The sequence below is a fragment of the Leptopilina heterotoma genome, unplaced genomic scaffold, assembly GCF_015476425.1.
Source record: "Leptopilina heterotoma isolate Lh14 unplaced genomic scaffold, ASM1547642v1 Lhet_22, whole genome shotgun sequence".
Classification (NCBI taxonomy): Eukaryota; Metazoa; Arthropoda; class Insecta; order Hymenoptera; family Figitidae; genus Leptopilina; species Leptopilina heterotoma.
In genome coordinates this window covers 853,159-868,221 of record NW_025110937.1, presented here as the reverse complement: position 1 = coordinate 868,221, position 15,063 = coordinate 853,159, and the positions used below count along the sequence as shown (strand labels likewise).

General features: G+C 29.7%; 1 protein-coding gene across 4 annotated transcripts in view; it reads right to left on the bottom strand.

Moving 5' to 3' along the window:
- Nucleotides 1–15,063, bottom strand: part of LOC122502045 (ankyrin repeat domain-containing protein 6) — a 208,774-nt gene that overhangs the window by 67,356 nt on the left and 126,355 nt on the right. The window lies entirely within an intron of this gene.

The window sequence follows — 15,063 nt, the reverse complement described above, 5'->3', positions numbered from 1 at the left end:
ATGTTGTCTTGAGGGTAAACATATAATGCACGTACACACGTGTCTTTGCATTCTAAATCACTGGCCTTATCCACGTGCTGCGTCTTTATAGACTCTGAGAGTATAGAGAGAAAAGGAAATCGAATTATCTTAACTAGTATAACTAATGTTTTAACGAATGATTCTTTTTCTTTTTGTTTCTTTTTGACGTATAAAAAAGAAGAAATCTTTCAGAAGAGTGGGATTTGTAATTTAATGACAAAAGAATGTTTCTGAAGAGAGATGGAAAAAGCAAGTACGATAAATCAACGTGTGGGCGTTGCACCACTACACATGTAATAATCCTATGTTTCTGATTATTTACATACAGATTCGCGCGAGACCGCGTGGCGTTTGCAATTGATTTTACAACGGGGCGTCGTTTCGGATAATGATTAATTACTTTCACAATATCAAGAAAAAAAGAAGCTTCATCCGAATATTTTTAAATACTTCTGTTGTAGTTTCATTCACTATTCGGATTCTTTTGTTTGTTTCCTTCCTTCTTTCTTTCTTTCTTTATTTTTTTGTCTCTTCATATTAACCCCCAACTAATGGAGAAATATCCGATCCAGTAATAATTAATCAATGATTTTTATCAAACAAAAAGAAGACCGCGAGTTGACGTTAATTTTCAGAAAGGTTTTCATTCCACGAATATGCGATAATAAATGGTAACATCCTTCTGATTACTATGGTATTTACTGGTTTGAAAAGAAGTGTTGGAAGTGAAGAAAATGATTAATGACATTGTACCAGTTTAAATTATGGGCAAAGATATATGTGAGTAATTTTAGTTGTACATAATGACAATAACGCCTCCGAATACCTTGTTTTTAAACTCACTTCTTTTTTTTCGAAGACCTCGTTGAAGACGAAACTGGCAATTTTATATAAATTATTATGTTTTCCTTAAAATTATCCAGTGACCTGGCTACAATATATAATTGTAGCGCGCAAGGGTTGAGGGGAAAAAAATTACACTGAAAGCTACTTTACTACTGTTTTTGAATCGAGAGAATTCTTCCTGACTGAGAAAAACATTTGATGTCTGTTTTATGAATGCGATCACTGGTATTTTACACCAACATGTACACTTCTCCTACGTGTTGTGGATGATGAGGAGTTTGGCTTAGCACACCTTTCGAGTATTATAGTATATAAAAAGCAGTTACAGGTAGAAGCATAGTTTCTATTTATGATTTTCTGTTTCTGACGATTAGCAACAGTTGTTAATTTTTAATGTACGATTATTAGTATTTATTCATTCAATTTTTCAGTTTTTAATACCGCGCGAGTAACTTAAATAACTGGGGTTAAAAGTGTAAAAAGCCTAATTATGCTACTAGATTTTCGGGTCTAGAAATTCTAGTTAGTTAAGTTACAAGAGACCCTAGAAAATAGAGAGATATTCTAGAGAATAATTCTAGTAAAATTCTCTAATAAGATAATAATATTCTCTAATAGTTAAGTAAGAGAACTATCTGTTATCTCTAAAAATAATTTTTTAAATAAAAATCCAAAAGAAATATGTTATATAAATAAATACGGTGCTTACTGTAACAGTATCAGCAAAAATAAACCTTTCTCTCAAAGGAAAAAAAAAATTTGTCAGCTCCAAGCGACTTGAATAAATAATTATTACAAAAAAGAAAAATACCCGTACAATGAAATCGATCTAGAAACAGTTATAGGAAGCAATCGATTACCACCTTCCTACATATTTAATTGTCTATAATCATAGACCGCAGGAGAAATCGCATATAACGGTTCGTTACGACCACCTTGATGACATTTTCACACCATTCTTGCATTTCTTTTCATTTTTTTTTTGTTTTGCTTTTTGCACACTGCATTATCTTTCAATCTACAGTCTGAGAACTTTCGTTCTTCGCTCGCGATAAATTAAGAAAAAATTTCACAATTTTTTTTTTCAACAGTCAATTCTTGGTAAGGTTTCTAATTTACACATAAATAAACCCCTCTTCTCTCTCTCGCTCTCTCTCTCTCTTTCTATTCCATAAGCAACCCTTTATTTTTCTCTTATTTTACAGCCTGCGAGATAGATCGTAAAATTATGAGCATCGCATTAATATTCGACCCACGTTACTCGTGCCGTGATTGTCGTTTAAAATGATTTTGTTATTAAAATGCGTATATTTATAAATATTTTATAATAGAAAAAGAAAACACATAACTTCTGATTATTTCTGATGTATTGACAGGGATAAAACAGCTTTTAATCATATTCCATCATCTCGCTTCTGATTTATCGATTAATTCTTCCTTCCTCCTTTCCAAGGACACATTTTCAATTACATTTTAAGCGGGGAAAAAAAATTTCAAGCTCTAGTTTATTTCATTTTTTTCCTATTAACTTATATTGTATTTACCGTAACAGATAACTTATTCTCTAAATCTGAATTTGTAAAAACGAACTTAATTAATTTTTGCTAAAGTTAAATATTTATTTGGTTATTATTTATTTATTATTTATTTATTTATTTATTTGTTTGGTTTTTGTTTAAACTATATTTACTTTTTGTTTAAATTATATTTACTTTTTGGTTCAAGAAAGAATATTAGTCACGATTAGCAGAATGCTGGTAATTTAATACTTTTCTGTACTAGACACAGGTTATTGATAGGGATCGGATCATTTTTTTTGCACTTAGTACGTGAAAGGTACACGCGCCTATTTGTTAAGTAGACTTTTCTATTCTAATGTTAACTTTTAAACTTTAGTGGTAAAATTTGTAAATTATAAATGTTTGTTGTTTGTTTGTTGAAATCTGACTTTAAAAGAATTTGATAAAGGAAAAGTTTCTTTTTAATACACTTCGTGATGTTTATAACGATGCTTTATTTGTCCTTTTGAAAAATTGTACTCCACTTTTTCGAGCACGCGGGCAATTAGTTGTTATTCCAGTACTAATCAGATTTAATAAGCAATTATAAACCTGATCCGTTGACCTATGGGCAAAAGTTAGTGTTGAACAGCAGGAAAATCGAATTCGTGCCGTATCCAGCAGATGATCCATCTTCAAGACAACCAAACACAGAAAATCACGACTCTAGCAGCTGAACTTTGCCATATTATCGCTCTAGAAAGCTATTTCACCTTCATTGTCCTCTCTCTCTCTTTCTCTCCTCAATGTTAGTCAGGAAACGTAAATTTCAAGTTCGCTTTTCGTTTCGGTTCCTTTTCTTTATTTTTCAAAGTATTTTGTAGCAGAAGCAGTGCAAAAGTAGTGCCAGACTTATTTTTCAGTTTTGATAGAAATCGTTCAGTAGTCTTTGATTTTTTCTTCTTCTGGTAGAAATTTTGATGATAGAAGAATAGAAGACAAATGTTTTAGAACATTTGGAACATGTTATGGAACAAGAATCATAATTTTGGCTAAGAAACAGACAAAATTGTAACTTTGTAACTATTAGAATTTTTAGGCCAGAAACTCTAGTAACTTTTCAATTAGGGTTTACAGACTTGAAACTCTAGTAATTTAATTATTAGACTTTCTAGATTTTTACCTAATAATTAAGTTACTTAAGTTACTGGCGTAGAAATTCTTATAATTAATTTGCTAGAGTTTCAAGTCTGGAAATTCTAATAATTAAATTACTAGAGTTGCAAGTCTTTAACCCCTTATAATTTAGTTACTAGAAATACAAATCTAGAAACTCTAATAATTAAGTTACTAGAACTTTAATCTTATAATCCTAGTTAAAAAGTTACTAGAGTTTCATGTCTAGAAACTCTAATAATTTAATTACTAGAGTTTCAAGTCTGATAATCCTAGTTAAAAAGTTACTAGCGTTACAAGACTTGGAACCGTAATATTAAAGTTACTAGAGTTTCAAGCCTAGAAATTCTAATAATTAAGTTACTAGAGTTTCAAGCCTAGAAATTCTAATAATTAAGTTACTAGAGTTTCAAGCCTAGAAATTCTAATAATTAAGTTACTAGAGTCTCAAGCCATTGAGGCGGCAATTTAATAAACTGTATTAGCAGGAAATTCAAAAAAATGAAACATTTATTTACAAATATATCAATATTAATAACATATAATTAATTAATATCTATAAAAAATAATTCTCTAAAAAGAATTTCAATTATTTTAATATAAACTCGTTATACAACATTGGTTTCACTTTAAGATGAATGTCGTCTGCATTAATTAAATTATTTGTATTTCTCGCTTGTAGGATGTATCAGTGTCTTTCGAGTATATACATACACACATGATTTTATCGCGACACTTCACTTTTCGCCGTTATCTGATTGAATAATATATAAAGTACAAGAGATGAAAATAATCAACAGAAAAAAAAATTCAATTATTACACATATGTTGAATTTATAGTTTTTCTCTTTCTGTTTGACACTATGTTTTTTTTCATTCTCTTCTTTTAAATTATTTCTTGGAAGATTTAAAATCTTTTTTCTTTACGCCTATGTCTATATACATATTCGTTTGAAAATTATAAAGGCATAATGGAATGGCAAGTTAAAAAATCTGAAAAGACTGTTATTGTGGAACAACCACTTTTACCAGACACTTTTACATTTTGCGGTTTTGTATTCTTAACGACATCACGACCTGCAAAATCACTCTGCACGTTTCAAGGTGATGTTGCGGTGAATTCTTAGGGGTTTTTTTCTTTTTTGCTTTACTTCTCTATTGTTTTCGTATAATGAAAAGAATATAGAGAGAGGAAAAAAATTGAGTTTGTAATGTTTAGAGAAATATTGACACTCAATCAATGTTTTTAGCGTTTTTCATTTTATGCACCTATAATTTTCTGCAATAATTTCTCTTTAATTAGTTTGCTATTCGAATTTATGGGATGCCAGTATCTCGTAAATATTTGCAAGTGCAGTTAACGATAAATTGATTTAGTGGAGTGTATAAACTGGATTTCGAAATATAGTCTCTACATCATGATGATGATGATGACGATGATGATATGCAATCTTTAAGAAGATGTTTTCCTATTTATTTTAATTGTCAGTGGTGTCATTTTTAATAACAAGCAATTGCAGAAGTGTGACTTTGAATATAAATATATATTTACATGTTTTTAATAAGAGACAAATGTTAATTGTTCCGTTAGTAATTTGTCACTGCATTGAATTGTTATTGCAGTTAATTTTTGAATTGTTCAAATCTTTAAGAGGTTTTAACATCTTGCCAGCTTTTTTTGTTATAATTATTAGATTTTGCCTTCTGGTATAAATAGATTTTACTATAAATTTTGTATCAACTTGATCAAATTTGATATCAATTTAAAAAAAAACCTTATAACAATAAGAATGTGTTTATATATAAGTCAGAAAAAATGAATAATTCTATAATAGACCATTGTCATTAGCAATGAATTCCATCACGATTTAAAATAATCTTTCACTTTTGCAATAACGAACAAATATTCCAACACTCTATAGGCTTGTTTTAGATCTCGTATCTGCATGTCTCCTTTAATCCCTCTACGAATAAATAGAGGTATCACGTTTAACCGGCGAGATTATATAAAACGCCGTTAGTTCACATGTAACCATTAAATACCCCTTTTGACTTTATATTGATGACCTTTCCAAAGAAATTGCCTTGCTCATGTTGACAGCACAATATAATGCTCCATCAAAATCAGAATTTCGATATTTTTTATCCCCCCCTTTTTTTAAATGCCGCACCATCTTTTCGTATAATACTATGAAAATTGCTCACTTTCTGTTTTAATACAAAAACATTTCCGATTCTTTATGTTGGCACTTAATCTAAAATATGGAAGATTCTTTTTTATAACTCACCAATGAACAAGGTTCGCGTGTTTGAAAACTATCAAATGTTACGTACGTGAAACTAAATCAAGTTGCGGAGGCGAGTGAATGACTTCCGATCACCATATAGTAAATGATAAATATTATAGTCACTTTGGATGAAGAATAAATTTTATTGCGTCTAACAAAAATACGTTTGGATAATTTTCTCTAATTGATTTTATTGCTTACATTTTTTTAAATTAAATTTTTTTAAACTGTTTTTCCTAAGAAAGTTACTAGAGTTTCAAAATTTAGAAAGAATGTAAACATTTTTTCTACATTTTGAAACTCTAGTAACTTTTTTATTAGGGTTCCAAGCCTTGTGACTCTAGTTACTTTTTAATTAGAAGAATTAGACTTGAAACTCTAGTAACTTCATTATTAGAATTTCTAGACCAAAAACTCTTGTAACTTTTTAACTATAATTATCAGACTTAATTATTAGGGTTTATTGACTTGAAACTCTAGTAACTTAATTATTAGGGTTTCTAGGTTTGAGTCTCTAGTAACTTAATTATTAAATTTTCAGGCTTCAATAGGAGCTTAAATTTTTACACAAAAATTTCGTCTGAAAGAATACATACGAGAAAAATATTGCTTGGCACTCATCGAACGGAAGTTAACAGCTCGACAGGTGCGACAAGTCTTTCATTTGCAGGTGCTACAGAACAAGTCCTGAAGAGCGAAGCAAAGACAACGTTAAGAAAATAAAACTTGTTTCGGATAATTATTAAATCTCCCATATCCGCCGATAGGGCAATTAGTCTTCACTATTCAAAACAAATCGGAATTTTCCAAAAACGGTAATTTGTGCGATCTTAAGAGAGGGGCTTTTAAATTTCTCATTCAATTACAATTCCATTTGGTAATTTTAATTCAATTTAATTTTAAAAAGAAACTATTTTGTTAATTTAATTGCTAACATCATTTTTGTACGAAATATTTCTATATTCTCTGCGAATTTTTTGTTTAATATTTCTTCAATCACTCAAAAAAAGAAAGAAAGAGGAATTAAGAAGAAAAAAATGAAAAAGAAAAAATAAAAAAGAGGAAAAAATGAAGAAGAAAAAATAAGGAGGAAGAAAAAATAAAGAAAAAAATCTGCATTGACATACAAAACTCGTGATATATAAATCAGAGAGAATAACTTATACAAATTTCCACTGATCACTTATATAGGCAATCGTCTTGGTGTTTGATAAACGAACTTTATTATTGAATTTGAAAATTATCTTCTCCATTCTTCTTAAATATTTGTTATACATTAAATTTCACATATCTCTGTATACACATATTCTCGAGGAACGAAGAGATTTTTAAAATAAAATCATCTGCGTGGGAGTTGCATATGCGGTTTGGGGAGGTTTAGCATCTGGTCACGAATTTCTGAAACCAACATTGCTGCTACGGTTCGTGTCTCGACGATACTTATTATTTATAGTTTTGTTTATGATTTCGACAATGGCGAAGAGCAACTGCCTTATTTGCATTTTATTTCTTTAGGGATTTCTTCCTTTCCAGAAGGTATGCGCATTTTAAAACTGCAGTTGCGCAAAATATCGCAAAATTCTTTTTTTATTCAAAACCAAATATAGAGAATGAACTTTTCAAAAATTCTTTCAATTTTAATAATTTCCTAGAAACTTTTTGATTTTAAAATTAAAACACTAGTAATTATTCCTAATATAGAATTGCTACTCTGGAAATTTTTTCAATTACACTAGTAATTCTAAAGCTGATTGACTTGAAACTCTAGTAAATTTTTAATTAGAGCTATTAGACTTGAAACTCTAGTAACTTTATTATTAGAGTTTGTAGGTTTTAAACTCGAGTAAATTAATTATTAGAATTTCTCATAACGCTAGTAACTTTATTATTAGGGTTCCAAGTCACGTAACTCTAGTAAGTTTTTGAGTAAAGGCTTAAAACTCTAGTAACTTAATTATTAGCATTTTTAGGCCAGAAACTCTAGTAACTTTTTAACTAGGATTATCAGACTTGAAACTCTAGTAATTAAATTATTAGAGTTTCTGGACTTGTATATCTAGTAATTAAATTATTAGAGTTTCTGGACTTGTATATCTAGTAACTTATATTAATTATTAGGGTTTATAGACTTTCATCTCTATTTTCTAGGGTCAACACTCTAGTAACTTAATTAATTAAATCTTCTAGACTTGAAACTCTAGTAAATTAATTATTAGGGTTTCGAGTCTCAAACTCTAATAATTTATTTATTAGGGTTTCGAGACTTGAAACACTAGTAATTTAATTATTAAAATTTCTAGGTTTGAAACGCTAGTAACTTAATTAAAAGAATTCTTAGGCTACAAGTTCTAGTAACTTAATTATTAAAATTTCTGTTTGAAACGCTAGTAACTTAATTATTAGAATTTCTAGGCTCCAAATTCTAGTAACTTAATTATTAAAATTTCTAGACCAGAAACTCTAGCAACTTAATTATTAGAATTAATAGGCTTGAAACTCTAGTAACTTTTTATAAGAGTTTCTAGTATTGTATCTCTAGTAACTCAATCGAGCCTTAAATATATCATTCTTGTAACTACATCACTGCAGCCTCTAGTCTTGGCGTTGTTAATTTTTTCTTAAATGTTTATAGTCTAAAACTCTAGTAATTTTTTAAATAGTTACAAGCTACGGAAATAATAATATTACTAGAGTTTCAAGTCAAGTAACTCTAGTTAAATAATGACTAGAGTTTCAGAATTAAGAAACCTTATTAATAAAATTACTAGAGTTTCGAGTCACATAACTCAACTAATTGTTAGTAATTTTAACGTAATTATGATTTTATTTTGTCTGTGATGCAAATTTCAAGTTGATCGTAAAATAAAGAATCCTTGCATGTTACTTTGTAATAAGAGGATATATGTTTTAAAGTGTGAGAAGAAATTTAGTTTTCAATAAACACTTGAGTTTGTAGTCATACTTAATAGGGTACTAAGTAGTATTTATACCATCTTACACATCTGGTTCAATAAAAATTTATAGTAGATTAAAAGTATTTTAGCCTTGGGTGATGATACATGGACTAGGTTAAGTAGAGTAGACACGAATACTCAAATGAGAAGAGCAAATAAACCATTGACTACTGCATATTCGATGCATGGACATATCTACATTTTCATACTCTCCTTCACTTCTTCACCACACTCGGATAGCTGTTCTTAGCTTCTTGAACATATATCCAAGGTACATATATACATGAAGTACTGTTTATATTTGCAGCCAGGCCGGGGGCTAGCTTTCGCAAGATGCAATTTGCATTTTAGATAGTGGGGATAGTTGACAGCTTGACATAAATAGGCAGGTTGTCAGAAAACCGATGATGCAGCTCATAATCATAATAAAGATGGAGCCCTAATAATAATCTGAAAATTCGATTCATTTTTACCGATGTACTTTCTTTTCCTTTTGAGCAAAAAAAAAAGAACCCAAATGTATCTCCGATATACAATCACGTTGCAATCAAAGAAAAAGACCGCAAACTGGTCTTCTGTGAAAGCGAGATGGTGAAGAATTTTTGTAATAGTCGGCAGGCACGTTATCAAACACTGAGCGCTAAAGAAATTGTAATTAAGATAAATATTGGAATTTGTTATTAATACCTTCCATACTACGTGATTTAATGTTTAGCTATACTTAATGAACACTTAATTGAACGGAAATGATTGTCAAGTTTTCGATCATCGAGGAAAATGAATCGAGAAAGTTCGTAGTAAAAAATACTATTAAATGAAGATGAAAATAAGTTATCGAAAATTGAATATACAAAACATCATTTTTTGATACTAATCAGAAAGTGTCATCTAATTCGACGGAACAAAAGTATTTTATTAATAAATTGTGGAAAAGACTAGCATTTGATTTAAGATCTATTCTCGAACTTTTACAACTTTTTGTCACTGTCACTTCCCTCGGTTAATTACCAGTGGGAAAAAACTGTTCAGTCAGCAAGTGCTTGTGAAGCATCAGGGACCCGCGAGCCCGTTTCTAGGATGGACATGACTGTCCCTCGTATCTGTCAGGGACAGGTTTTACCAGTAATGCAACAACAAAACTTTTGCTGCATATATACAACCACATTCGCACAATAAACAGGTGGTTGACTGCATTTACTGAAACATTGAAGACACTGTCAACTCTCTTTCATATTTACGAAGATCGATCATTCTCTCTCTCTCTCATTCCACTCACAAATTCAATAAAGTGATAATTTCGCATATCAAGACCAAGGAGAGTGTTTATATTGCTTAACGCATCACTGAATTCAACTAAGTGACAAGTCGGCTACTTCTTTCTGCTCCTCATTTATTATAAATGTCGTTCGATGAAAAGTAAACCATTATTTGCAGTTGAGATGATTCTTTTGATAACATTTTTTCTCCTTATAAATTAGAGAAGGTGTTCAATTAATTTTTCCATATATCCAATTAAAATTAACTATAGAGTGACAAAAGAAATAAAATGGAAAATTCTATTCATTAAAGTTACTAGAGTTTCGATTCAGTTAAAAAAGTTACTAGAGTTATAAATCTCATAAATAAATCAATTGCCTTTCCTATGCAATTTAGAAGAGTTGTGCACTTAATTTTCTTGTATCCAATTAAAATTAACTAAACTGACAATATAACCAAATATTGACAAAAGTTACTAGAGTTTCTATGCAGTTAAAAAAAATTACTAGAGTTTCTTATCCAAAAGTTTTAATAATAAAGTTACTAGAGTTATAAGGCTAATAACTCTGATTAAAAAGTTACTAGAGTCACGTCTAATAGCTCTCATAATAATTAATTTTCCAACAAGACTACGAACGAAACACTCCATTAAAAAAAGTTACTAGACTGACAAAACAACGAATAAATTTCCTAGTGTGGGAAGAATTAAGACCAAACAAAAGGCTGTTGGAATAATTTTGAATCTACTTTTTCATGCGTAGGAAGAATTCTTAAAAATACAATCCTAAAAAATGTGAGACAAGCATTAGGGCGTAAAATCAGAAATTATATTTAAAAACATTTTCGTGTAGCTTATAAATATTATAATATATGTACATGAATAAGCATGTAAAATGTTTTCAATTTTATTTTTATTTCTTTCCTCACATTTTTTTCCCCTATACACTATTATATTTTCTTAGGAAAAAAAAAAATTCCCTTGTATCCGCACCTGAATACATGCATCAGGATAGAATAGTGTATGAGATACCTGTGTGAGGTTCTCCTTCGAGTTGGGTGGGAGAACCACACCAGTCAAACTGGTATCATTGTTCCAAGCATATACAGCAAACACATTGATGTAACTTCGAAGTACAGAAATGGCAGAAAGTACTTGTATGCGAATGTGTCATTTAAAGTCCCTTGAGCATAAAATGAAAATTCTACGGTTCAGTATCATTAGGGAAAAAAAATTCATCGTCACTTTAGAATACTACAAAGTACTATTTAAAAGTAGAAACCCTCATTCTCTCTTCGAATACAGCAAAAAATATTATCCACTTATATTCTCTAAATGTTTCCTTTCATTAAAATTTATTCTTCAATATGGTCAATTTGAGAAAATGTACTTCTTAGATTTACTTGTTTTAAAATAAGGGAAATGAGAATTTTTCTCTTTAAAAATTCATATAATTCAGTAAATTTATGGGGAATCTTTCTATTTGACATAACACTATTTCCGATAGTTTGTTCGCATGGCGAATGTAAATGACATTTATTGTGATTCGATGGCAAATGTGAGAAGCAATGACTATGAATTTTCAAGTGGACGATTAGCATATAACATATAGCTCATCACATATATACTTTATAGTGACTAATATATAATTGACAAAAAAAATATTTTTCTTATTCCTTTAAAATTAATTTGTAATAAAAATATAATTACGTGACGATAAATTTTCTACATGACTGATTGAAAATTCACATTAATCAAACAATTTCTGTTTCTTTTTTAGTTTGCTAAACATATGTTTTCATATGAATATACTTTCATAATTTTCTGTTATGAAACAATCAATTAAAAGTTAAGTACCTATTAGGAACAAGTAGAGCAATTACTATACAGCTTGAAAGCTTATACACAGAGGTAGACTCGTTTATGATACTGGAGATTTATGATAGTTATTATTAGACAACAGAACCTGTTATCTAAACACACCAATAAAATATGTTTTACTAGGCCTAACTCGATTTTAGAAAAATAAAAGTTTACAATGGTTTTTTCGAAACCTATTTTATTTATTAAATAAATAAAATAGGTTTCGAAAAAACCATTGTAAACTTTTATTTTATTTCCAAAAGATCAGTTTTGAAGGTACAGTGGGTTTGAGACCTCATTTCATCAGCGATTGTGTGTACAATTATGAGGAAAGTTCGACAGTTTCTGACCTGCATTCCGACCGAGCCGCCCATGTCAACAAGAAAAAAATGTTGCCTTATATGTTGAGACTGTCGTCATTCGAAAGGTGTTAATTACCTTCAGGTAGTGTCCGTTAATATGGCAAGCGACATGCATAATTACATTCATGATAAGACGGTGCTGAGTCGCTAGGGAATTTTCATAATTTATCAGCTCAAGAGACAAGAATTAAAAAAAAAATTTACTACCGTGACAGGACTGAGAAGTCTTTATTTAAAACAGTTACTGTAATAGGCTAATAGGAAATTTGAGAACTAAAGATAAAAATTAGTAGAGTTACAAGACAGAAATAGATAATAAAAATATTACTAGAGTTTCGAGACCGAGTCACCTAATTAAAAAGTTACTAGAGTTACAAACTGGGAACTCTAAAAATAAATTTACTAGAGTTACAAATCTTATAACTTTAATAAAAAGTTACTAGAGTTTCAAGTCTAAAAACTCAAATAATTAAGTTACTAGAGTTTCAAGCCTAAAAATTGTAATAATGAAGTTACTAGAGTTTCAAGACTAAACATTCTAATAATTAATTTACTAGAGTTTCAAGACTAAAAATTTTAATAATTAGGTTACTAGAGTTTCAAGCCTAGAAATTTTTTTTAATAATTAAATTACTAGAGTTTCTTGTATAGAAATTTTAATAATTAAGTTTCTAGAATTTCTGGTCTAAAACATTTTAATAATTACGTTATTAGAATTTTTATCCCAGAAATGTTAATAATTAATTTAGTAGAGTTTGAAGCCTAGAAATTCTAATAATTATGTTACAAGAGTTTTAAGCCTAGAAATTCTATTAATTAAGTTACTAGAGTTTCAAGTCTAGACACCCTAATAATTAAAGTTACATATATACAAGTCTAAATACTGTAACAATTAAGTTACTAGAGTTTCAAACCTAGAAATTCTTAAAATTGAGTTTAAAGTCTATAAGCCAAAATTATTAAGTAAATAGATTTACAAGTCCAGGATTTCTAATAATTAAGTTACTAGAGTTTCGAGCTTAGAAATTCTAATAATCAAGTTACCAGAGTCTCAAGTCTATAAACCTTAATAATAAGTTACTAGAGTTTCATGTCTTGAAATTCTAATAATTAAGTCACTAAAGTTTCAAACCTAGAAACCCTAATAATTAAGTTACTAGAGTTTCAAGTCTGAAAATCCTAGACGAAATGTTCATAGTTAATAGCCAAATACCTTAGATTACTTAAGCTTACGTAATACTTGAATGGTCCCTTACTAGAGTTTAAAGCCTAATAAAAAAAGTAAGTAGTTAAAGTAATAAAGTTAGAAACCCTAATACAATGTTATTAGTGTATCAAAACTACAAATCCTGATAAAAAGTTACTAGAGTATCATATAAAAGATCCCTAATAAAAAAAATTTACAACTGTCTATACAAAGTTTAAGAATATAAGAAAGAACAGAAAGTCAAGAAACTCTATTAAGTAATATCATACTAGAACAAATGTTTTCTACTCTATAATTCCTAGTTTCTATAGAGTATCAAGTTGAAGAATTCTATGAAAAAACAACTAACTAGAGTGTCAAGTTTAAAAACTCCAGGAAGCATAACTAGAAATGACCTTCCTCCCATTTCTGTCCACTTTTATTTCATACCGTAGACAATTTCTTACCCAACGACTGTAAATTAACAATAGACAATAATTTACAGAACTTGGCTGGCTACTCTATCCGCTAGACGTTAAACACAGATAGGGAACATATAAAGCTGTAACAAACTTTTTAGAGTCCGTAATGGAACATTTACTCGAAGCTCACGTACCGCATTATTAACTTTAAATGGTCGTGAGAATACCGTCTTTAGTCCTTGATATTCCCAACTTGAGATCATCTTATTCTTGAAATGTAGACCGAAGTGTGCAGTAGAACAGATATTAATATTCTTCTTACTATTCTTTTTACTACTCTTCTTAATATTCTTTTTACTATTCTTCTTAATATTTTTTATATTCTTAATATTCTTCTTAATATTCTTCTAATACTCTTCAAAAATCATTCTTCATATGAATGGTTATTCATTTATTTTTGTTCCGGAAATATTTTTATCAAAATTTTTGCATTTCGCCAAACTACAAATTAAGACTTCTTAAGAGTTTTATTTCACTATTTGAGCCGTTATCCTGAGGTGCATTCTTTGGAGACGCCTATGTTCTACACAAAAGCTATTCCAAGCCTTCGTAATTACAGGCTGTGGCACGAGTCAGGTATAACTGTTACACATATGTATGTATATATACGCACCAATACCCACGCATATGTGCCAAGTGCCTAGAGAGAAATATCTATAGGACCCACGTCTTAAGAACCGCCACATAACTGACATTTTAAAAAGTACAAAAAGAAAAAAGAAATTTTTGCCCAAATCCAGTGCAGATAAATTGTCTTCAACTTTTTTTTGGTTTATGGAACTAAAAAAGGAAATTCAACAATCGTTCAAAATCGTTCGGAACGGAATTATAATAAAAAATGACAAGTTTTTTTCATCTATATAGAAGGACCTAAATGCTGATCCTCCCAAAGGAATAAACTGAATGGCTCCTGCATAAGTACGCGCCTATATATATACGTTTGGGAAAAAAAGGGACCTCGTCATAAATTTTACGGTTATAAATGTCGTTCGGAAGTTTCTCTGCGTATATACTGGGCGCATGAATGTGATAAGAGTATGTGTATTCAACTCTTTCGTATTTTTATGATTCTCCATTGCAAGCGTTGCGTTGTGCATTTTGCGTTATTGCCGTTTCTTCCCTCTCTCTCTC